Source organism: Triturus cristatus, chromosome 8 (genome assembly GCF_964204655.1).
Source record: "Triturus cristatus chromosome 8, aTriCri1.1, whole genome shotgun sequence".
NCBI lineage: Eukaryota > Metazoa > Chordata > Amphibia > Caudata > Salamandridae > Triturus > Triturus cristatus.
In genome coordinates, this window is record NC_140591.1 from 461631388 (window position 1) to 461658041 (window position 26654).

General features: G+C 45.7%; 1 protein-coding gene across 1 annotated transcript in view; it reads right to left on the reverse strand.

Annotated features, from left to right (window-relative positions):
- CAB39L (calcium binding protein 39 like) overlaps positions 1-26654 on the reverse strand; it is a 757003-nt gene that overhangs the window by 700411 nt on the left and 29938 nt on the right. The window contains exon 2 of the mRNA XM_085621896.1: positions 6567-6608. The gene's annotated coding sequence lies outside the window, so the exon portion shown is untranslated. The remainder of the gene's footprint in view (positions 1-6566; positions 6609-26654) is intronic.

Consider the following 26654-nt stretch of genomic DNA (forward strand, 5'->3'; position numbering starts at 1 on the left):
GGTGGCCTGTTTGGAGCGACGCGAATGGAGCCAGATTAAGTGTGAATGGGTGCCCCAGTCTTGGTATGACTGACGTGATTGCCGTGTAAGTGCTCCTTCCCACACACAGAGCTTCCCCTGCAACTCTGCTGCGCCTCAGGCACTCGGAGCGATTGGTGTCCTTCCCTTGCTATAGAGAAATGAAAGGCTGAACATGCGCTTAAAATGTGACTGGAGGAAGACAAACTTAAAACCAGGAGGGACATGTAGAGAAAAGCACTAGCAAACAACAAGGGAGGCTCAAGGCTGCCCCTCTTCCTGGCTTGAGTCTGGGAACCTCTGGGAGCCACCTCTGCCTGCTGGAAGCAGTGTCTTCAGTAACACATAAGACCTGCTGGACACAGGTGTGGGGTGTGGTGGAGAGGGGACACACACTACTACCTGTGGCGGGGGCACGACGGAGGCAGACGCAAGCAGGTCCAGTCAGCAACCCTAACTTGTCTAAAAAACAGGGCGCTACGCGCACAAACAGCAGGAGCATTCAGTATGGGGCGCACAAAGAGGAAAAACATAGAGCAGCCCCAAACGGACCAACCGGTACAGGGAGACCTAGAAGAGAGCTCACAAGCATCATCAATTAGCTGTGTCCCGCCAACCAACGAAGAGCCTGTACATGACAAACTGGACTTAATCCTCCAGGAGATACGGGGGTCACGCAAGTCCCTGGAACAACAAATGGGGACCCATAACACTGGTTTGACTCTCCTGAAAGTGGATCATGTAAAACAGGTGGCCATAGTCAAAAACAACAAGGAGACGCTGCTCGAGATCCTGCCACAATACAAAGGTCATACGGAGGCCCTGCCTTGCATGCAAAAACAACTGACAACTCCAAGATAGAGCAGGGGACGCAGAAGGTAGGGCGCGCTGCAATAACATCCGCTGGGCCTGCCGGAAAGAACAGAAGGGGCCAACATGATGCAGTTCATGGAGCAATGGTTCTGGGACCAGATCGTCCCTGAGAGACTGTCTCCTTTCTTTTGTGTTGACAGGGCTCCCCGTATCCCAACAGGCAGACCAACGGCGGAGGCACCATCGAGAACAATGATTGCCCGTATTCTCAACTACAGGGACCGAGATATCATATTACAGAGGGCCAGAGAGAACGCGCCCATCCACTATGAAAATCTACGTAGCTCGTTGTACCCGGACTACACGATCAAGGTACAAACACAACGAGCATCCAATCTGCCTCTGAAAAAGAAACTCCTAGAACTGCAACTTAAGTATGCCCTATTATTTCCTGCCCGATTAAAAATCCGGCATAACCAGAAATCCTACTTTTTCGGCAGCCCAGAGGAAGCAAATGACTGGCTTGAGGCTACCCTGCCATCTCAGACTCTGGATGAACTAGAACTCAAGACGCAAAGCGCTGAACCACACCCACCGAGTACGCAATAGTGGAGAAATGGAAAACCCAGGAAGCCTGGAGGATGGGGATCATCCCCGGAACAAACCATATGGGACCAAGCTTCAGCGACAGCTGATGTCTCAGCCATGCTTGAATCAAACTCACCCTCTCCCTCAACACAATCAAAAGACACCGTAGAACCCTTTGACTCTGATAGCCAGGACCCACTGTTTCCAACCATTACCCCACAAACAGTGCAAACACTCTTTGGGTGAGGCAGACTACCGAATACTGTTGTCGACCGGGATCCAAGGAAGAGGGGAAGTAAGACTAATGTACTCCATTCCTAATGTACCTTTACACCCAGGTATCCTCACAATGATGTGGTAAGATCGGGTCCTTGCCGGTGTGCAGCTCCGTCGGGTATGGAGACGTAATGGGCCCTATAGGTTCCACCCCCCCGCAAGTATCGTCATACTTTACCGTGTGGATGTTCGCAATGTTTTGGTTACTGTTTGAACTAGCAATGTTCTTGTGCTTGTCCTAGTATTGGGAAGTTTAAATAGCTTGACGTTCTGGGAGGGAGGCTTACCCTCGATTAGTACACTTACTCTGTTGTAACATTTATAACCAGTATTGGACATACATATACAAGGTAAATATAACATAGTGACCTGGAATGTCCGGGGTATGGGATGGGTCCACAAACGACACTGGATACATGCCCAATCGAATAGGAGGAAAACACATATAGTGCTATTGCAGGAGACCCATCTAACAGCTAGTGAAATAACTAAACTGCGTAGGAAATGGAGAGGGCAAATCTATAGCACGTCTTATTCTGCCTTCACTAGAGGGACTCTAATTTGGGTGAGACATGGTGTGCCATTTATACAAATTGAGCAATGTATAGACCAACAAGGCAGATATGCAATAGTACACGGTACACTGGACGGTGAACACTTAATTCTGGGTAGTGTACATGCTCACTAGCCTGAATTCCACCTTAGCAGATTTGGCGGATATCCCGTGGACACTGGGTGGCGATTATAATGCAATATTAGATACCCAGCTGGACCGCTCCCACCACCCGGTCCACAGGGCTGTATCCCTTAAACAAACAGAATTCCTGAAATCATGGGCAAAGGGATGGCTGCTGGAGGATGTGTGGCGTCTTCGCAAACCCACTAATCGCGAGTACTCCTTCTACTCCCCACCGCACCTACTTCACACTAGGCTAGATAGAATCTTCTGCTCTGCTGCTATCGTTCCACAAATCCTCCACCCGACGTACTTAGGGAAGACCCTACCCTATTGAACCACAACCCGCTAGAGATCACTCTGGAATGGGGGGAAGATCCCCACCCCAGTCCCCACCTGGAGACTGTGGCCGCAACTGTTGGAAGATGCGGTCTTTAGGGACAGGCTAGATACAGGTATCTCCCACTATTTCAATAAAAACCCTAACTCCGCCTCATCCCGATTAATTGAGTGGGATGCATTAAAGACAGTAATGCGTGGTACATCCATAGGGATACTGGTGGAGGCACGACAAGAAATTAAACAAAAAGCTCACAACACTAGAGGCCACCCTGCAGGACCTGGAGCGGGATGCAAGTGCCATAGGTGCCACTCAAACTCAACTACAAGAAGGCAGGATTAGACACGCTGAACTCCTTGTAGACCTTTGTTTGATAGACTACAGGGAATACTCCCAACGCTCCCATGTTGGCTCGTTTGCTACGCAACAATCCCCACCCCCAGTAACGATACCAGAAATATCACTGCAGGACGGCACTAGAGTGCACACACAAGCAGCAATAAAAAAAAAACCTTTAGGGATTACTACGAGAAATTATATAGTGCGCCAGTGCCGCCAGAACAAGTAAATGGATTCCTGGACGGCTTACAATATCCCAAACTGTCGAAGGCAGTTCAGACAGAACTGGAGGGTCCCATTACTAGGACAGAAATTAAAGAGGCCATAGGGGAACTTCCACGTAACAAGACACCAGGCCTAGACGGACTGCCAGTGGAATTTTATTCCACTTATGTAGGCAAGCTGACACCGCACCTTGAACACCTATACAAGACAGCGCAAGACACTCACATGCTCCCATTGTCAACTATGCAGGTGCTAGTTATATCACTCCCTAAACCAAATAGGGACCCTGGGGATATGGCGGGATATCGCTCCCTGTCCCTCCTATCCACGGAGTACAAGATACTAGTAAAATACTAGCCCACCATCTCCTTCCCCTATCTCCCTAAACGGATCCACCTGGGCCAATGTGGCTTCGTACCAGGCCGCAATACATCCATAAACATACGCCGCGTGCATTGCGTTCTGGAGGCAGCAGCCAAAATATCGGATAAAACAGGCTGCATCGAGCTTGATCTTCAGCAGGCATTTGACACAATACACTGGGATTACATGTTTATGGCACTGAGCAAATTTGGTATACCACCTAAATATATCCAATGGGTCAAACTCTTGTACACTGCTCCCACAGCCCGGGTCCGAACGGGCTCCCATATTTCTGATCAGTACCTTGTGGCGAGAGGTACTAGACAGGGATGTCTTCTCTCACCAATCCTGTTTGTTCTGGCCCTACAGCCCCTTCTCCTAAAATTCCGGACGGAGGCCGGGGAGAGGGGAATCCTCTTAGGAGGAACCAAAAATGTAGTATCAGCATATGCGGACGATTTAATACTGTACCTCCATGATCTGCTAGATGATATTGTGCCCATCTCCTCTATCTTTAGACATTTTGAAATCATCTCTGGGTTAAAAATTAACGATACGAAATCGTATGCATTCTACTTGACACATAGGGAAAACCCGGAACCTATCCCCGTGGGCTCTACAAATTTGACGGTTGCAACACATACCTTTAAATATTTAGGTATTCAAATCTATAGGACGTCACAGGACCTGCTTGAAGGCAACCTTATGAAAACTAGAAGGTCGTTAAAAACCCAGATTGTGTTCTGGACGTCACTTCCTCTCTCGGTAATGGGGTGAGTAGCTATATCCAAAATGGTCCTGCTCCCAAGGCTGCTTTACTTCTTTACCAATCTACCACTCCTAATTCCACATAGTATCTTCCGCACGCTGGATGCTCTACTCACGTACCTCATATGGGGGAAGGGCCGCAGGAGAATCAGCTTAGCAAAACTAAGGCTAAAACCTGGGGAGGAAGGACTGGGAGCCCCCGATTTCAGAGCCTACTGCATAGCCAGTCAGCTGCAGTGGTTATCATATTGGCTGGCCAGGCGTAACCTGCACGAAATGGACTAAACGTCACAGACACTGGCACAAGGATCGCTACACACAATGCTACTGCCGGGGGCCCGATTGCCTCCTGCGACCCCGCCTCTACTTAAAGTAGCCCTGGTTTACTGGATACAGGCATTACAATACACTAAGGCAGTTACCCCATACTCAGAAAATATTCCGCTGTTAGGAATACCAACTAATACGGGACTGATTACTACCCGCCGCATACTACATTGGACACAAGAGGGGGTGGAGACAATAGGTAGCTTATTCACAGATGGTGTGCTGGCGGATCATAATAACTTCGCCCAGACTCAGGGAGTCCCCCAGACACTATTCCTGCTTCACGCTGCAATCACACATTATGTTAAAAAACAATGGTTCCCTAATGGGGAAGAAACCCCGAAACATGAACTACTACATGCAGTATACTTGATGGGAAGGGGACGCCACTTGGTCCGCTGGCTCTACAGGGGCATCCGGGCACATGCAGGAATCTCACTTGACCCTCTATGAGCGAAATGGGAGGGAGACATCGGGCGGAGCCTCACGGATAAGGAATGGGTGGTTGCCTTAGAGTTCCCCAAGAAAGCTTCCCGCAATGCTAAATTCAACTACATCCTATACATGGTGCTACACAGGGCAAATCTCACACCACATCGTTTGAACTGCATAAAATAATAATCCACATTTTTAAAGTGCGAACAATCACCCATAAGGGTCTCTAGGCGCTGGGGGCCGTCAGGAAGATTAAGCAAGCTATTGCCCAGAGTCACATGGTGCTGGGCTAATCTGCCGCCGGCGCCGGGGATCGAATCACGATGCCTAGATTCCGGAGTCAGTCGCCCGGGGCGTCACACCTCTACCCCCATATACACAGAAGCTCAGCTCAGCTGCCTTATGTGCAGGTTGGCGGATGCGAACTTGCCCCACATGCTCTGGAATTGTCCAAAATTAGGGAGGTTCTGGGCTCAAATAAGAGACATACTGCGAGACACAACAGGCACGTTGGTATGGGACGCAGCAGAAAGCTGCCTTTTGGGACTACACCCTCGCCCCAAAAACCGGAAAACACAGAATAGATTTGCGGACTTGGCCATATTATTGGCAAAGCGGGCCATTACCATTAGATGGAAGTCGGCCTTCCCTCCTCGAATACACATGTGGCACACAGAGATGGTCCGGTGGGGTGCGGCGGAGAGTGTCACGCTACGGTGAGAGGAACAGAGAGGACTACATGAAAAGGCCATTTCCATGGAGTGGGACTGCATGCTAGAATCAGTCACGGCCATAGATGTAACAGAACCTGCTAGTTCTTAGACAGGGTAGAGGATACCCAGAGTACACATTGAGAACAGAAAATCTTCCCAGCAATATATTTACATCCCAGGTCATTCATGTATGACATTGGCAATACTGAAAGGATCGCTAACTAATGGAGCACTGCACGAACCAATAGACGGTAACAGGTATATGGGTGAGCCTAAGAAGAGGGTGGTGGGAGGGAGGGATGTTTATGTTCCTTTAAGATTGAAATGAGTATTGAAAATGTGGACAAGTTTCTCAACCTAATATCAATATGTGGGTACACAATGGGCAAAGATAAGTGCCACTGAATATACAGAAACTAACTGTAGGAATAGATTTGCAGAATCAGCAGAACGCTACAGTATTTATACTGCTCTATCTGTATACGAAATGCCAACGGCCCAATGATGATTGTATAAGCATATGAATATATGTACCGGCAATTAATACAAAACCCAATAAAAATTGTGTTAAAAGAAAAAAGGTAGCAGTAAATGCTGACATTTCCCTGATCCATTTCTCCATACAAATATTTATTACAACTTCTCAATCAAACCCAGCAGGTTTCCATGTATAGGAAGGCAATACCTTTGTCAGTGGAATTTCTTTCTTCTGTTTTTTTCTGTGCCCCTAAAAGACAAAAAAGAGACAGTAAGTTGTTGTTGCTACAGCTAACAGCCATATACATTTAGCAAACATCACGTTTCAACTTTAATTGAAAAGAAGACACAATAGCCTTCATTGTTTTACTGCCACCTGCCAATTCTAATGCCCTGTCTAGTCTGTAAGTCTACCTACCTTAGTGGCCCTGAATATTTGGTGGAGAAGTTCCAAAAATATATTCCGGCTCGTAAGTGATGATAATTTGCTAGTGGTTCCTCACTGCAAACGTGTTTGCGCAGGAGGCAAATCCTTCGCACTGACCGCATCAAAGCTTTGGATAAAGCTTCCAGTGGCTTTACCACATGCAAACAGCCTTCTTATATTAAAAAGGCCTTAAAAACCCGGATTTTCACAAATTAATTGGCTGTATAATATGGTTTAGGACTCCTCAATATTATCCCACGGTAGTCTAGATCTACCGGTTTCCTCCCTCCCTGGTACTCTCTCTGCTAGCTTCTCAGCGCCAGTATACCCTATAAGGTAGCAACTGCACTTCGTAAAATTGTTAACATACATAACAGGAAGAGTGTTCTTGGCAATAATGATATCATCTGCTCGCCCCTCCATACGTACAAGTGTCAGCTCTTTCGATATAATAATTTGACAAAACAAATTAATGAATGTATTGTGCATCTGCATTACACCCTAGAATAATCAGGCTTTCTAGTACACAGAGATCAAGCTACTCTGGTTGAAATTCCAGATGACCTACTGCAAATTCATTCTATTTGATCCAGTTGTGGCGTATCATGTTTTTTCAAATGTTGGACTGCGTGTGCGCAGAGGTTAAAAAATAAGAAAATCTACTGGTTAAGTAAAAATATCAATTCCGACCACTAATGACTAGCAGCCAGTTCTAAGATGCAATTGGAATAAACTAAAGATTTTGTCCATAGAAAATGAGTAAACCTTGCGATAAACAAATGCCAGCAAGTGGATCCACCAGTAATCATTTCCGACCAGTCAACTAGAATTTCCTCTAGGACACAAAGATGATCAACTAACAAACCAGTGCAGTTTCTGAAAAAAGTAAAATGTTCAGAGATGCCTCTTTTGCAAGGAAGTGGCATTACAGAGGGACCAAGAAATAGGCTGTCGCATATAGTGTTTTGAAAACAGATTAGAAAAAGATTTAGAACCAGATGTACAAAGCACTCAAAAATGTTTTTTCTAATGTGCCAATACTTATAAGTATTTTTTTTATTCATTTCCAAGACACTGTCTCATATAAATACACATACATAATGTACCAATTCCATTTTAGAATTTGGTTAACTTTTACAGACTCCTATGATGGGGTTGTGACCCCATACTGGTTCGTTATTTGGAAAGATTGTGTTGTGGATGTGCCTTCTCAGTACTTAATCGGTATATGATATCTCAATATTTTGCAAATGTAATCTGGTAGCAAAAAAAACACTGAAAAGGGACCACTGCCTATTCTCAACAAACGTTGTTTTAAAAAGTAAATATATTTTGTTAATACTGCACCATTTTGTTTAAGACAAATGGGTTCCATTTAAAAAAAAGAAATGTATACTTTTTTGTTTTTTTAAAGAGGATCACAGGCAGGGTGGTCTACTGTTCATAGGAGGCCACTATCTCTGTGATTGCCACCAATCGGAGTGAGTTGGAATTTGCAACTTACCTCATTAATTTTTCATGAGCTAGGTCAGATTACTACCCACTCTGAATCGGAATTTTACAAGCCTCACTATTAGTATGTAGGCTGTTTTGTAACATTCTACATTGGTCACATAAATAGTGGCTGCAAATTACGACCAGCTTTTTGCAACCACTATTTAGTACATCTAGCCTCTAAGAATCTGTTGCTTCTATACAGTGGATTGAGGCAAAGTGCTCTGCTACAACAAAATAGTCTATCTTTTAAAGGTTTCTAATGGTTCACTTTAATTTCCTGACTTTTTTCTTCATCAAAGACCTTTTCTGCTCAAGTACTGAGCCTTGCACGAACACAATCATAGGGGGAATTAGTCAGGAGATGCATCATGTGATATAGAGAGATGCCGCAAGATATACCTAAAAATCACCAGGGATGCAACGAGACAGAAACACCCCATGAGAGAAGATTTCAGAGCTCACCCAATAACTCTATTTGTACACCACAGAGAGAGAATGCCGATCGACTCCACACAGAAGGTGGCCAGGAAAAATAAACAGTGACTTAGAGAGAAGAGAACCTGCCATTCTGTGCATATGTGAAGCTGGGAAAGGTACACTATGTCCCATTTAGCTAAGAAACTTTTGAAATAATTATTTAACTAAAAGAGGGACATGAACTACGTCTGCTGGTTCCCAAGATCCATCACAAGGATGATAACCCTTCCAATCAAGAAGAAACTGCAGTTTTCCTCTAAAATAACACGAATCTCAAATTTCATGGTGCTCATATAAGGCTAACCAGTGATTAGAAGGCCATGCCGAAGAACACAAGGTTCCAGATGAGACACATGAAAAGAAAGATAAATTGAGACAGAAGTATGAGTAGAACAGTGACAAGGTGAATAAACTTAGAATTTAATAAAAGGACTTTAAAATCTGTGGCTAACCTTAGTTTGTAAAATGAATGAGGAAGATTGGGAAAAGATAACCAAACTTTATCTCCTATCCTATAGGATGGAGCTGGTCTTCTGTGTTAATTGGCCTTTTGACTCTATCTTATGTTTGATGATTGTTAATTGTTAAATAAAGTATTTTTAGGTTGATTGATTCTCTTTCGTGTCTCTTTAATGGAACTTGGAATAAGCTACTCAAGAACAGCCTTTACTTTCCCAGAATGCATGACAATTACTTCAGCAGAAAAATGACAGCCCAGGTAATTTACAAATTTGCTTTCAAATAGAAATTTATCATGTTAGGCTAATAGTTTATGTTGCCTGGAATGAAGCAAGACTTAATTTACGTGATCTATATGGTCTTTAAGATATTTTGAGAAGACCAGAAAATCATTTAGGTAAATTATCATCGTGTGAAGAAGATCATCAGGGAATATGAGACTCCTCTTGGAAAACCGCTGGGATATAACATAGTCCGAAATGCATTAGTCTATTTTCGTAATGCCCAAAAAAACGTCTACATGAATTCTATTTAGGCAAAGGTTTTCAACCTGTGGTTCCCGTCCCCCAGGGGCACAAATGCCTCTACAAGTACTGAATGAAGATGGCCTTGAAGCACAAGCTTGTTTATTTTACACATTTCGAGGCTGTCTTCCTTTACAGCAGTTAAAGTGCATTAAAAACCATGGATACTGCGATTCTGAGTGTTGTGGTTGCGGGGGTCAATGAGTGTGGTGGCAGGGTCAAAAACACAACTTTAAGAACAAACAATTCTGTAACTATTTTGTTGTTCTTTCACTTACAGGTGACTTATAAAATAACCCACACACCGTGAATGAAAAATAAATAAAGTTTAACTAATCAGTGGGAAATCCACTGTTTTACATAATGAAACCCTAATTGGCAAATGCATCACTGCAGATGCCTTTGTGACCGGAGAGTGACAGATTGAAACCTGGTTGGGGCAATGAGAAATAGTTACCTATGTATTTATAGTGCTATGAGCTCCCAGCCTGTGCCAGAAAGCACTGTGAATATGTAAGTCATTATTTTAAAATTGTGTTGTATACAATATAAGACAGGTTGTCACAAAATTACTTAAAGCCCATTTAAATGTTGGCAGTGAGGGAACTCCATGGCAATGGCGATAGAGTTCTCTCCCCGCTATGGTTATGGTCTGCCCGCCTACTCCATGGTCAAACACATCCAATGGGCCACGGAGTAAGGGGCGTCAGAGGATTGGCTATATGTCTGCCAACCTAATTTAGATAGGCGGACACAGCTGATTTCTAGGAATAAACGGGTGGTATGGGACATTGAAAAGTGTTCAATATCCCCCTCTCCATGGTAGGAAACTTGGAGAGGGGGGCATTGTTTCACATTTTCAGAAAGAAATCCCGCTTTTGGTTTTTCTTTTTGAAAATAAAAAAACTGTATGTTTGCCGTACGGCTCCGTAATGTTGAGAGAGCAGTTCATCAAACTTACCATGCATTGGCAGAAACTGCCATGACTGCAGTTCCTGTCAATGCTAGAAATGTCCACCTGACCATTCGGATATTTTTTAATTTGACAGGTGGCACCTCCGTCAGGGCAACAGGGTTATTTATTCCATTGCTGTGGCAAAGAAACAGGCTGACTGCCAATATATAAACTGGGCCCTAAGGGCCAGATGTATCAAGAATTGCTTTTGCGAATCTATAATACCAAAGTTTACTGATTCGCTATTACAGAATCGCAAAATGCAAGGTATGTAGGTTTCGCAGAAAAATTTGTGATTCCTACATATTTCTTATTTGCGACTCCCTAATTGCGAGTCGCAAATAAGGAACGACTTCCCATTCATTCCTATGGGCCTAGCGGCCCATAGGAATGAATGGGAATTGCATGTGCAATGTGCGAGTACCCATAAGGTACTCGCAAATTGCGCATTCAATTTCAAGGGTGCAATGGTGCCAAATGGACACCCTGTTGCACCCCTGAAATATGCATGTGTGCACATGTGGCACACATACATGCCCTAAGTATGTATGCCACATGGCACCTTGAAAAATGCAGAAAAGTGAATTTTTCATGGAATTCGCATATTACCACCAACTTGAAGTTGGTGGTAATTTGCGATTCCTTAAATGCATTCGCAAAATAGGGAATCACAGATTTTGCGATTCCGTATTTTGCGAAGGCCTTTTGGGAGGATACATCCCAAAAGTCTTTTTCCCGTTCGCAAACGGGCTGATTCTGCGAATCGGCCCATTTGCGAACGGAAAAACCCTTGATACTTCTGGCCCTTAAGATAAAATTAAAGCTTTCAAAGTATATATTTTAGCAGTAAGTAATCACATATACCTAGTACAAACAAGTGTATAAGTGTGCATTTAAACGATGCATTGAATAGCTCAGTCGATAAGCCCATTATATTACCTCTAAAATAAATAAATATATATATATATATATATATATATATATATATATATATATATATTTTTGTCACCATGCAGCTTCAACTCACTCCATCAATTAAGTCTATACAGGCTCTCAATCAGCCTTTGCATTTGGTGATTAACCAATTGCACACATATACATGTCTTTTAGGTAGCAGGCAATGCGGTGAGAATATATTTTTCTTTAGAACTCTGTCCCTCTCTCAGCTTCACAGTACAGGAGACATGACACCCTCTTCATTTTCAACCAGAGGCACTGCAAGGCCTACACTAACTGTCCAGGTGTGGTTGCTTTAAATAAAAAAGTATGAGAAATGTGTTTGCAAATTTAAAAAAAGCATGGGCACGTCACCCCCCCCCCTCACCCCCCCATAGATCCCACCAACTTCGACCTCTGTTTACATGGAGATATCCTTTCAAGTGAGCGTATAGGAAGAAGGACAGAAGGGTAGCACTCAGATGCAGAGCCCTGATTGTCCAAGCACCTAGAACCTCAAACTCATGACCCAGAAGAAAGAGTAAAGGAGTGAAGATCCATGGACACCGTTGACATGGTCCAAAATTTAGCCGTGAGGATGAGGCACTATGTGAGAGGAAATTTTTCAATCTACAAATTGACAGAGACAGATTTTTCAGACAGATGAGACAAAAAAAGGATGGGATTTAGGAGCTTGATTTTTTTACAGGTCCATTATTACCATTACTTCAGCAGGTGTAGTGGCACTCAGACCAGAAGTGTGAGTGGTCACATGCACTATTTATATTTTTTTTATTACCAAAGAGGGAAATGGGGGCATTTTCCTTGCTAGCATTACGTCCCAAGTAATCCTGGCTGCACAGTGTAGAGGCTCACACAAAAGGGGCAAGATGAGGGTCTATTATCCCCTTTCTTTACTCAAAGGGGCAGACAGCCTGCTGTGGGCCTAAAGTCTAGGAGTCATGGCCCAGTGGAGTGGGCAGTAGAGACAGGTCTGTAGCTATCATCGGTGCTGAAGGTGGAGTGTCACAAGGGCCCAGTGGTGTGAGGGGCAAATTAAGCCCCAGTTATGGCTGTTACTAATATTTCTTGCTTGCATCGGGCCCAGTGTACCCTTGATGTGCCAATATTACTTTGCCCTCACAGCCATAACCTAAGGGAGGGAAAACGGAAGCAGAAGAGACACCTTAGCTTGGGACTGAGTCAGTTGGTGTGGGGTGGGTGGGACAAGAGGGGGGCCCATGTTTTAAGAAAGGGTAGAGACAGCCCACTTTGCGAGGTAGTAGCTTCATTAATGAAGCAGGTGCAGTGTTGCTAGGGCTCAGGGTTGTGAGAATCCCACTAGGTCATAGTTAACACTGCCATACTTTAAAAAAAAAGGTTTGAGGGGCTCATTTTCCATGGTAGCATTAGGGTAGAGGGTACTCCGGCTCCACAGAAGGGGGCAACGTGTGGGAGCAAATTCTGTTTCTCAAAAGGACGTAGAGATTGTTTCAAGATTAGAGAGATGGCCAGGAATGGTGGCAAAAAGGTGAAATAGGTACAGGAGACAACCTGCTACTCAGCGCTGCTGCTATCTTAGTGCCCCAGGTGCAAATGTATTGTGATACAGGAGAGTGAAGGGCTCACATCATCCTAATTATGGGGAGTAATGTTTTTTGGCCAGCTTCTATTTCAGTTTGATGCATTTGCTCTTTTATATGTCTCACATTTAATATGTAAGAATGATCTCATACCCCCACCCCGCTGTCCTCAGCACTGCCCCTTCCTCAATCCTTGCTATTAAGTTTTGGATGAGGCTAGGCCCAACTTTAAAACATTTTGGTTGGAGGGGGTGGGGGTCAGGGCAAAAAGGTTTGAAGACCCCTGTTTTAAAGCCTTGTTTTCATGGGGAAAGACAATATTTTACCAAATGGCACCACAGCATTCAGTATTAGATCAGGAGAGCAATCAAATGTCTATAAGCAGGTAACTCTCCTTGGATTCTGGAAAAAAACGACTCGATGCAAAGTTGACCACCAACATTTTATTCTTAGCAAGTATTCTGTAATTCATCTACAATTCATGTCCTGGGAGTCATGGTATAATTACAATCCAGCCTTTTGTAGGTTCTTAGAAGGGATGTATAATCTGTTTTAGTAGAAAATAAGTCAATTATTAATTCTACATTTTACTTGAGAAAGTCTATTGTTAAAGTTGTACTGCTTGTGCTTCTTTGTTTCCTGACAAACCTGACCTAAAAAGGAAGATGTGAAGATGACAATGAAGGCCTCAGAAAGAAACATTTTCTTCCTGGATCCTGGCACTTCCTTTCAGGATATCATCAAGTCAGATTATCTGCCATTGTACTATGTTTCCCAGGAACATATGTAATCAGGAAATTATATTGTTTGAAAAAGAAGGAACGCCTGGCTTGCCTACTAATCCTACAGTCAGCTAGTTGAAAAACTTGAAGGTTTAGATGATTTGTACAAAAAATTACTCTGAACTGTGCCTACACGAAGAAAATGTCTCCATTTTCTGGCGGCCTCTTTAATGGCTAGCGATTCTTTTTCAAGGATGTATTAGTTCAATTCTGCTTAAGTAAATATCCGGGAAAATATGTTATTCCCTACATTAAGGACAAGTTTCTCAGTTTTTCAAAGATCTGGACAGGAGGGATAGATGCGTGGGTCATGTGTTCAGGTGAGGTCCTTTTTTACCACAATAGACATAAACCAAGTTTCTTTCTTAATTTCTCTTCCTCATTCAAAAAGCTTTGCATGAGCCCAATTTGCGTAGGCTCTCCTTCAGAATCAGAAGATCGTCTAGGAGATGAATTAGTCATTATCGGTTTAAGGCTTTGTAATTTCCTTTCCAGAATCCGGCTGTGAATTTGGATTGAGAATTGAATGAGGTGCAGAAACTCTTAGTAATTCGTCCTTTAATTGATCCTTCAACCCTTCTTGAAATAGGATAAAAAGAGCAAGATCGGACTAATCAGTTTCTCAGGCTAAGGTAATTTGGAAATGTAGGAATGAAGATCAAGTGTTCATTGATGTAATACATGGAAATATTCTTGAGCAGAATATTTCTGATCCTGCTGATCAAACATGTTCTTAAACTCCATGAGAAAGGCTGGAAAGTTATCTAACAGAGGACTTGTCTGTGAAACACCTTGAGCCAAAACGTTTCCTGTAGTACTGCTAACACTGAACCCCACTTTAGGGCTGTTACTGTCAGAAAATCTGAGATTGAACACAGCTCAAAACTTTAGATTTCTATATGCCCTGATACACCAGCTGAGCCGAGCTACAGATGCTGTGGGGGTCTTTTGTATGCCCTAAAAACTTTTGACTTCTTAGAGTGGTGTTTCCCATTTGCCATCTGAAACGGAATGGGCCTACCAGCAAGCTTCATAAACTGAAGAGGACTCACTATCAGGATTAATTTAAATGTCCTACTCTCAAACCCTATTCCCACAGGGAGAGGGACTCGACAGGGCTGCCCAATTTCCTGTTTACTGTATGCCCTGGTATTGGAGTCCCTGGCATGTACCGTTCGACAACTACATGCTAACAGAGGCTTACATTTTTCTCCTCAGAATCTCATAGTATCCCAGTATACAGACTTCGCACCCTATATTCGCGTAATCCTGCCTAAACTCCTTAACCAGTCATCAGGGAATTCACACTATTCTAGGCACTGTCAGAAATTACAATTAATATAAATAAACAAATCAATGATCTTTCCACAGGTCTATACAACTGACTTTCCTCTCCCCTGCTGCTCAATATAGCTACAGTCATAGGTGAAATTTATGGGCTGGCCAAGGCAACGTAAGAAGTACAGGTTATCAGACAGGATTATATTCCTCTGTTCATGATAAGGTTAGCTTTGGTGAAAATTACTATACAGCCTAAACTGCTACATTTGTTTTACAATATTCCCACCCCACTGAACCAGTAATTTTTCAAGACACTAATGTTCCCTGGTCTGGACGGGCGAGAAGCTTAGGGTACGCTGGGAGACGCTGACATTGCCCTAAGAGCAGGGAGGCCTTGTGGCACCAGATTTTGAAGTTTATTATAGTTGGGCTCGACCTAGCACATTTTACCAACTACTGTTTACACCCCCTAACATCAATAGAGCACCTGGCGATGGAACATGACACTGCACGTGCCTCTTCCTTGGCTGCATGATTGGTCAGATACACTGCTGCAGCTGCATGGAGATCAACATTTTCTTTTTTAAAATGTTTTTTATGGAATTTTTAAAAACAGTAATAAAGGAAGAAGCATAGACAATGTATTACAAGGCAAGTACAAACATCAACAGGGTTTGTATACAATAGTAGATCGTGTAATTAATTGCCATACCATGCCCAATTTCCTCCCAACAGAAGCTAAGAAAACTTATCAGGGAAAGTTAGGAGGAGGGAAATGAGGGGTTACAGGACCACTCAGCAAGCAGAGTGTGCTAAGAGCTTGGAGGTATGATACCAGCAGTGCCATCAGGAACATCTGCATAACGCACCGAGTGTGGTGACCCTGACAGGCAACCTCCTAAGAGCACGCAGACATTGGACACAGCTTCTCTTAATCTGTCACCTGAGCACCCAAGCATATCAAATGTCCTTAAGATGTGATCTCACCTGCATCAGCATCCAGTAACCTTTGAGATTGTCTTGACCATGCACTGAATCTTTAAGCCAGGTATCCTTCTGCAGGACCAGGCGACGTACCCAATGCATTGCTGCTCACCTCTTAGCTAACAATAGCAGGAGCGCAGTCAGCTTCCGCCGCTCCGAAGGAATCTCGTTAACATATCACAGCAGAGCAACTCTGGTTGTCTCGGTCAGTAATCTTGTCAATAGTGTCAAAGACCACTTGCCAAAACCTCACCACTCCCAGTGTAGAAAATCGGTGCATGGCGTGGAGCATCTTATGCAGTGCGCATCATCTAGAAGACCCATCTTGTGTAGGCATTCTGGGGTGCGTTATAACATGTGTAGATATTTAAAGCGGACTAAGCGCAGCCGATAGTGCCACTGCTCAAGGTGTACGCACTGGGGCTGTTGCTTGCATATTCGTATATATTCTAGTGATGAGCCTGCAGGGAGACAGACTCACCTGGAAGGCCTCAAGGGCTTGGAAAGTGGTGGACGCTGCAGAGAATGAGGCATGCAGCCCACAAATTGCCGCTCTGAGCTGGAAGTATGTGAACGTGTCTAACATAGAAGCATTATGTCCCTGTAGGGCCTCCTGAGGGGTAATGAAGGAACTCTCTGGGTAAACGTCGCCCGTGGTTGTGAGGTGTAGTTTGCTCAATCTAGTGCCTGTGCCAACATCATGTGTGACGGGTAACGCAGGGTTGCCTATCAAGAGGATGGAAGGGCAAAAGACGACATCTATACAGGCTCTCCTTTTCAGCTCGTCCCACACCGTGCATCCCATTGTGTCTAGCTGAGTCATGGGGCATCTTAGAAGCTGGAACACTGCCATTCGAAGGGGGCATGGGACTGCATAATTATGTTTGGGTGCCGTGTGGTCCATGAACTGAACCGGGTACAGCCAATAGTGTGCAAAGTGTGTGCGCATTGAAGTAGTAGAGGTCCATATCTGGCGCTGCCAGCCCACCCTGCTCAAATGGAAGCACGAGGACCTCCCAAGCAATTCTGGGCTGTTACCGGATCAACAGTGAACGGATATGGCACCTAGAGTATAGTGGCAAAGGAAGCCGGAGAGTAATTAGCAGATAGAGAAATTTGGGTAAGACCACCATCTTAGACAAGGTTATTCTTCCAGCCATAGAGAGCGGGAGCATTCACCTGTTCCTCCAGCCAGTCCATCGGGTGGCCATAACTGAAGCGCCACATAGTGTCTAAGTTGCGGCTAAGCCAGACCTGAGAGACTTGATTGGTTCTGTTGCCTACAGTAGGGGGGACTCCGAGGTCACCTCCTGAGTTGCAGCTGTAAGGGGGAAGATCACTGATTTAGCCCAATTGATGGAAACGCCAGATAGTCCGCCGGATCTGGTGAATTCCTGAATCAAGAGGTCCAAATTGTCATGGGGGTGTTTGACGTACAAGGTGACATCATCTGCATACATGGAGACCAGTACCAATTGGGGCATAAAGGCCAAGTCACAGTGGGATTGGTGCTGTCTGAGGCAAACCGCTAGTGGTTACATCGTAATGGCAAAAATAATTGGCGACAGGGGACATCCCTGACGTGTGCCTCTGGAGACCGAAAAGGCAGGGGTAATCCGGTCATTAGCTCAGAGGTGGGCCGCTGGTTGTGCATAAAGAAGACAAATACGTTTGATAAGCTTAGGTCCGATGTGAAGCAGAGTGAAGAAGTGAACTGAATGCTTTTGTGGAATCCAAGCAAAACGCAACCACACTAAGGCTGGGCTTGATGGTGTGCAGAAGTGCAAAAAAGATTTGAAGGTTGTGGGAAGTGGAACACCTAGGAACAAAGCCAGACTGATCAGGTCTAGCTATATTCGGAAGCAATGGGAGAAGTCTGAAAGAGTTCAACTTGGCGCAGATTTTATTTTCAATTTTAATCATGGACAATGGTCTGTAGGATTCACTTTCTGTGGATCCTTCCCAGGTTTTAAGATGCTAACAATGAGTGCCTCGCGTAGAAAGGGAGGCAGCGCGCCCCTCTCCAGGGATTCCTCGTACATGGCAAGCAGGTGCGGAGCCATAAGAGAAGCAAACTCCTTATAGAATGCAGTGGCGAGCCCGTCTTCCAGCATTGCACCCATCACCTGCATGACTTCCTCAAGCGTGAATGGCTCATCTATGATCCTGCAGTGTCCGTCCCTGAGCCACAGCAGTTGTAATGAATCAAAAAAGGAGGCCAGATCCGGAGGAGCCATCTTCTGAGTCATCTGATATATTGATGAATAAAAGTTAGTAATTTCTAGCTGTACTGCCTCCATTCCCGTAAATACCCAGTCTCCCTCATTTGTCAGCTCCACAATATAGTCGTCAGCCAAGGGCTTACGTAACATGTTCACAAGTGTCCTGCATGCTCTGCCGCCTTCACGTAGCACCGGGCATTGGTCTCTCTGCCCAGGTAATGTGCCTCCCTCTGCGCAGCTTCCTCAAAGTTTTTAAGTTTGCTGCGAATAACAATGAGTGTGGAGCTGCTTTGGTCAGCAAGGAATCGGATATCCAGGACGCAGATCTCAGATTCAAGGCACGACAGGCACCCGCACAATTGCCCGCAACACCCTGGCCTGCTTAGAGTTTGCTGCGAATAGCAACGAGCGTGGAGCTGCTTTGGTCAGCAAGGAATCAGATATCCAGGACGCAGATCTCAGATTCAAGGCACGACAGGCACCCGCACAATTGCCCGCAACACCTTGGCCTGCTTAGCAATACCTACCCCACGGATGACTGTCTTGAAAGCCGCCCAAAGGGTAGAACTGGAGTCAAATTAACCAGCGTTTAGCACAAAGTACTCCACAATCGGTGCCCGAACCTCCTTGCGGAATACCCAATTCCGTAATGCCCCTGAAGGAAGGTGCCATGTAAAGCCGCTGGATTTAAAATCAGGAGGAGAGAACATATGTAACACCAGGCATGATTGGAAAGAGCAGCAACATCTGGTGAAACTAGCCAGTAGTCAATGCGTGCCCAAGCAAGCTAAGAAGTTGTTATACAGGTACCCTCTTCACTGTCACCATGTAGGACCCTCCACAGGTCAACTAGGTCATTATCGGTCATAAGGGAGCACAGTAGGGAAGCAGAATTAGGGTGAGGTCGGCTAGATGCCCTAGATCTGTCTGTCTAAGGGTCAAGAATTACATTGAAGTCTCCACTCCGTAATGTAGCCCAAGGCCCAACAGTGCCTGCCAACCGCCAAACCTCAGTGTAAAAAATTGGGTTGTCCACATTGGGGCCGCAGATAGAAATAAATTGAAGCGGGTGGCCTTGCAGCATTCCTGAGACTATCACATATCGACCGTGTTTGTCACAGAGGGAGTGACGGGTATGCCAGGGGAGACCCTTACGAAGGAGCACTGCAACCCCTCGTGCATAATAGTAGTGCACTATGTATTTCACCCTTGATCAAGCCCGCCTTCAAGAGAACCAGTGTGGTTTCTGAGAGATTTAATTCTTCTTGAAAGCAAATATCTGCGCCATGCCGCTGCAGGTATTCTAGGACAAGGCGAGCTTTGCGTCTATCATTCAATCCATGGACATTCCATGTCACACATGTCATGGTGCCATGATGGTCTGTATTAGAAGGGTGACAATCTATGCTCACCAGCTAGCAAGTTAACTTTGTCAGATCAAATCACAGATCCAACTGCCCCGGGGCTATTAGCGACCTAAAACAAGTGCACCACTCCAGTGGAGCTATTGGTGAATACAATATACTGCACCCCTGTCTCTTCAACAGGTCATGCCACGCATGCACTGTGGAATTAATTGAGTCCAAAACACCCGTACGACGATCGGGAGCGCGATACAAACATGTAGGAACACCAGCAGGGGAGACGGCTGCTTTTTCTATGTGTAGGTGTGGAGGGTCTAATTGCTGATGAATCCAGTAGAACGCATGGGAGCTCTGTGCCACTCTGTAATAAAGATCCATGTCTGGGGCACCCAGACCCCTTAAACCATAAGGAAGAGTTAGTACCTTCCACTGAACTTGTGGTTGTTTCCCCGCCCAAGCCAGTCTCATGAGCCTGGAAGTGATTGTTTTCAAAAAGTGGGCTGGGAGGACCATGGGAATATTTCAAAACAGAAACAGGAACTGTGGTAGGACCACCATCTCCATCAACGATATTCGCCCCAGTATGGAGAGAGGGAGACGTATCCAACGCTGCACATCTTCCTCGAGTTTAGTAACAGCCCTGCCATAGTTTTCCCTAAATATTATTTCCAGATTTGTGTGAATCTGAATCCCTAGATAGCGCACTGGGTCAGTAGTCCAAGTCAATGGGAAATCCATTTCGGGAGGGGTAGTGCATTTAGTCAAGGGAAATATTATGGACTTATTCCAGTTTTAGTCCAGAGAGCTCCCCGAAGCGCACCACTTCTCTGAGGACAGGGGACAGATTGATCTCAGGGTCTTGAATATAAAGCAGGGTATCATCTGCATACGATGACACAATCACATTATAATTGGGGAAGCGGATTCCAGGGCACCCATAGTATTCCCGGAGCGCACATGCTCCCCCGGGTGCATTTCTTAAGGCCCTAGATGATGCGATCATTCCATGCGCTTTGCGCTTCCCCAATTTCCTCCTTCTCGGTGATTTTAATATTCATCTTGACTGTATTGAAGCCTCTGGTGTCAGGGAACTTACTGATCTGTTCGATCTGGCTCACCTAACACAGTGGATAAAATCCCCCACACATCAAGGGGGTCATATAATCGATCTGGTCTGTTCCAAATTTGCTTTATTAGCATCGGACCCTTTGCCGGTCACCTGGTCCGACCATTATCTGATGCATTTCTCCTGGTCCATAGGGAAATTTTCACCCCGTCCACTTCCGGTTTATAATATACAGACTTGCAGGATTGATATTCCTGCCCTTTCTGAGGCCCTCTCGTTGACCGGGCCGCCGGTCACCAATGATCTCGAAGATGCAATTGCCGGTTTCTCTTCATGGATTAGCCTAGGCATCAGGGCGGTGTCGAAAGCCCCTTCTGCTATTCGGCCGAGGACAATTCCATCTAAACCTTGGTATTCAGACTCTCTTAGAGATCTTAAACTGGCATGTAAGACATTGGAGCGGCACTGGCGTCGGGACTACTGTCCTTTGGCCAAAACTACCCTGCGTAAAGCCCAGAGGAATTATTATGTAGCCATTGGGGCAGTTAAAAGCAGCTTATATGCCGCGCGAATCGCTAAAGCCAGCAACAATAGCAAAGAAATCTTTTCTATTGTTAGAAGTTTTTTATCTCCCGTCTCTGAACAAACTACCCTCCCAGTCACATCAGAATGGTGTGAGGAACTGTCCTCCTTTTTTATTGAAAAAATTCAGACGATCCAAGACAGTCTTGGATTGGACCCTCCTCCACGGATTGACTCTTCTTTCTTGCTATCCTCCGCTCCCATAGCTTCTTCCCCTCTTTTCACTAAGTTCGCGCCCGTAGTCCGATTCTGACACCTTGGCCATCCTTAAATCTCTTAAATCGGGGTCTCCATCCGACCCCGCTCCTGCCAGGGTATTAGGCGGTGTCGCTGAGGTGGTCTCTCTCTCGGCCAATAGAATTATAAACTTATCTCTTCAGACCACTGTTGTTCCGAGGAGTTGGAAACAGGCTAAACTCCTACTACTTCTGAAAAAACCCTCATTAGACCCGACTAAGCTAGCTAGCTACCGTCCTATTTCTCTTCTTCCAGCTATGGCAAAAGTTTGTGAGAAGGTGGTTTTTTGGCAGCTGGAGTCCTTTGTGGAAACATCTGGTCTTCTCCACCCAGCGCAGTCTGGGTTTAGGGCATCCTACAGTACCGAGACCGCTTTGGTGGAAATGGCCGAAGCAATTCGGGAGTGCCTCGACGCGGGCGGCAAAGCAGGCTTGGTTCTACTCGATCTCTCTGCCGCCTTCGATACGGTACCCCACCAACTGCTTCTTACCCGCCTTTCTAATATCGGTATTGTTGGTACTGCATGGGATTGGATGAAATCTTTCCTTGATGATCGGACCCAGCAGGTATGGATGCCTCCCTTCTCCTTCACTGCCAAGAACATCTCTACTGGTGTCCCGCAGGGCTCTACTTTGAGCCCTCTGCTTTTTAATATCTACCTAACTCCCCTGATCTTTCTGGCAGAGGAGTTAGGTGCAAAAATAATTGCATATGCGGATGACACTCAACTTCTTTTCACCTGGAAGGACTCTGATTTGTCAACTGAGAATGCTCAGAACTGCCTATCCGCGGTCTTCCGGTGGTTGGCCTCAGCCCAATTGAAATGTAACGAGGATAAGTCCGAGGTCCTCTTGTATGGTCAATTTCCATCCACCTTCAGAGAATCTCTGTGGCCTCCTGACTTTCTTGGTCCGAATTCTGAGGGTGCCCCAGCAAAAAATCTGGGGGTTTGGTTTGAAGAGGACCTACGGTTTCACCCACCAAATTAAGAAACTGGCTGGTTTGTGCTTCGGCATTCTTAAGTCCTTAAGAAGTTTCCTTCCGTTGCTGCCACAGTCAGCTAAGGAAAGTGTTGTTCGTGCTCTTATCCTTTCCCGCCTAGACTATGCAAATGCTTTGTATGTGGGGATTCCGGAATACTTACTTAAAAAACTGCAGACTATACAGAATGCCGCTGCCAGACTTCTGTTTAACATCTCGGGCAGACTCAGCGTAAAAAAATATCTGCGCAATCTGCATTGGCTACCTGTTGCCCAGAGGGTGCAATTTAAAGCTCTTACTCTGGCGCATAGAGCATTGCATGATGCCGGCCCTATGTATATTCGGAAGCGGTTTGCCTTTTATGTTCCGAATAGAGCGCTGCGGTCAGCCTCCCAGCGACGGATGTCGATCCCATGCTTCCGTAAGGCTCGGCTAGGGGGCCAGTCTCGATCAGTCAAAACAGCCACCGCCTGGAACGCTCTGCCTCAGAAGCTACGGAATATCCAAGATCTTAGACTCTTTAAAAAACAATTGAAAACTTTTCTATTTTCCGAGTCGTGCTAATGGCCTTCCCACACTGGATTTTCTTAATTTCTCGCGCCAGGACACTCTTGAGTATCGGTGCGCGGTATAAGTTTATTATAACATAACATATAACATAACATGCCAGTGGTTCTGCAACTATAGCATTTTATAAGGGGGACAAAGGGGTGCTGGGTGCCTCTGGAAATTTTTACGGGGGAGGTAACCATGTCACCGATTCGAATTCTGGCAGAGGGAGAGACGTACAACACCGCTACCAATTTGACAAAGATTTCGCCAAGCCCCTTCCTACGCAGTACTGCTCCCATAAATGCCCACTCTACCGAATCAAATGCCTTTTCAGCATCTAAAAAGACTGCTGTAGCTCTGGCCTCTGGGTTGACGTGCTGAAGAGTCCCAAAAAAGTGCATATATTATATGTTAGCTTTCGTCCTTCACGAATCCCGCCTGCTCCGTGCTGGCTAGCTGTGGAACTAGGGAGGCAAAGCGATTGGCTAAAATCTTAGCATATATTTTAGTATCCACGTTTAATAGTGACAGTGGGCGAAATGAAGCGCACTCATCTGAGGGCTTGCCTGGCTTCAAAATTGTGACTATCATTGCCTCCTGCATTGATGGGGGCAACTCTCCTGTTTCACTAATCTCTTCAAAAAGCGTCACCATATGGGGAACTAAGAGATCCCTGAACTATTTGTAAAAAGCCACAGTGAGGCTATCCTGACCCGGGGCGCTGCCCGATCACATCGTCCTCAGAGCGTCGTATATTTCCCAAGCCTTCAGTGGCCTCATCAGGTATTCACGGTGCTCATTTGTGAGACAGGGAAGTTTTATGTGCTCCAGAAAGTCCTGGATCAGATTTTCGCCTACCTGCCCGTGGGAACGGTAAAGTTCCGTATAGTACTGCCTGAACTGGTCTGCTATAGCTTCGGTTTCGTTCAGCAACTACCCCCTCTGACCTGACAGCCGTAATTATTGAAGTTTCTCTCCTATGGCCTTAATAGTGCTGCAAGTAACGCTCCAGGACGTTCTCCCTCCCCATAGCTTCTGGCTACAGCGTATTTACACAGGGCATGGGTCGGGGGTACATGCAGGTGGACGGCGTCCACCCACTATTTTCACAGGGTGAACGCCATCCGCCCTGCCAAGAAGTTGGGCTCCACTAATTCATGTGCTGAACTCGCCCGGTGTAATTCCCAAACACCGGGAGACTTACAGCTGCGCCTGCACGTTGTCTGCTTTCCATCTGCAACAAGCGGCTTTCTTATTTTAGATCCCTGTAGGCCCATAACAAAGGCCAAATTTGAGGGGTCATCAGGCCCCCCTTTTGTTCGAGTCTCCTGGCTGGGAGCATTCAGAAGCCTCACACCAAGAAGCAAATGCAGCAAAGGGGAAACAAAGGTTAGCACTTTACACATACTTAAGAGAGACAGCTTTTCACTTTGTTCAGGCTCTGTTTACTAGATATGCATGCATTGTAAGAAAGTCAGATGTGTTGGTCTCTCCCAGTATTTACACAAAATAAATGTAATTTATATAGCCCTTACTACCCCTGAGGAGGCGCTGAAATAATTTAAGTACCACTATTATTTATAGCGCTACTCATCCCAAAGCAGAGTGTGAGAGCGCTTTACATCACATGTACATATAAATGACATGGTTTGTTATGCCACTTCCTATGATGTCAATTCCTGTGATGCCACATGTAATGTCATGCACGGTGATGTCAGGTACCATGATGTCACGCGTTGTGATGTCACACGCTGTGATGCCACTTGCATAATATTGCCTAACTAGGTTAGTCCCCCACTTCTTTTTTTAGGACTTGTGCCCTGTATGTACCCATATGTTTTACTTCACGATCAGCCTCGGCATGGTACACTTCCAGATTCTCTTTTAACTCCTCAGCCCCATGAGCTTCCCCTTCTTGCTGTAATCCCAACTCCAGGTCAGCCAGGTATTTTTTCAAGGTGATCAGCCTACCCCTAATAGCACGCAGTACCCCAGAGTGTTTAGAAATGGATATGCCTCAAATGTAAACTTTGAAGGTTTCCCAAACTGTGGCGAACTTGGGAACAGAACCCACATTGCTGTAAAAAAAGTCCGCGGTCGCAACATAGTCTTCCATGCGCCCCATTAAGGTGGATTCAGGAATACCTATGATTCTCAGATTATTCCACTGTGAGCCGGGTTCGAGGTCTCCATTTTTATTGTGGATGCCCTCCAAGACTTTTTCCATCTGCAGCATCTTCTTGCTATTTGTCACTCTGTGGTCTGTGATAGTTGATGTGTGGCTTTCGAGTTGTGTTATGCACTCTCCATGGCACTCCATCGACACTTTCTTTGAGAAAGTCGAACCGGTCTGTCAAGAGATCGATTTTGGCACCGATGGCTGTCAGGCTGTGTTTCAAGTCTAGAAACACTGCTAGAATGCCTGGTTCCTGAGGGGCGCCCTCTCTGCTTCCAGGGCATGAGTGACGATCCTCCATTAATGGTTCCATCATGTGTGTCAGCCGGCGCAGGTCGAATGATGGTTTTGATTGTTTCGTATCAGTTTTCCCCATCACAGAAGTCGTGCAGTGCAGCTATGTTGATGGGCTGTCGGTAGTGAGCATTTAGCATTCTGTAGTACCACCAGGTCCCACCACACCTCCAGAAGGACATTTCAGGGGGGCACAAGCAAACAACGCAGTTCCGATAGGGCCCTCGCACTGACGGTGAAGTTGATTCACCAGCAGAGGGCACTGCTATGTTCATCCCGCCGGAGCCTGTCCCCTAGGGTAGTGTGAAGAGGGTACCGCCACTCTCTTTAACCCTGGAAGGGAAGAATGAGCAGGCTAGCATCCTGTCCCATAGATGGTGATGGTATGTAATGCTGCAGGCGCTATAGGCACCCGAGGGAGCGAAGGAGAGTTATGCTGCAGTCATGAGGTGCAAAGTAACAGCACAACTCAAGGGCCAACAATAGCACTGTAATTGGTCTGACTGTCAGGTTAATGAGGAATTCAAGACAAGAAGTGCGACCACTGTACCGTAGTATAGACTCCAAATAGGGGCTCAATTACTTGTAATACGGAACCTCCACAGTAATGTAGCCCAACGGGTAGGCTCAGAGGCCTCCGGCTGTGCAAGGAGCCGTGGCTCAGATGAGAAGCAGGCTGATAGGGAAACTCTGAGGATGCTGGGGAAGGTGCTCCAGTACACTCAATGCAGAGCAGTGCTATCCGCCCCACGTCCAGGGCCGCCCTCCGTCCCCGGGCCCCAGCAAGCCCCGATCCTATCTGCACAGAGGGGCGATTCGACTGCGTCCCGGCTGTCTCCTCAAGTCGGTGTAGAGGCCGTCCACGGGCAAATCCTCCGCAGATGCCAGCTTCCCCAGGCAGGTGGTCACCAAAGTCC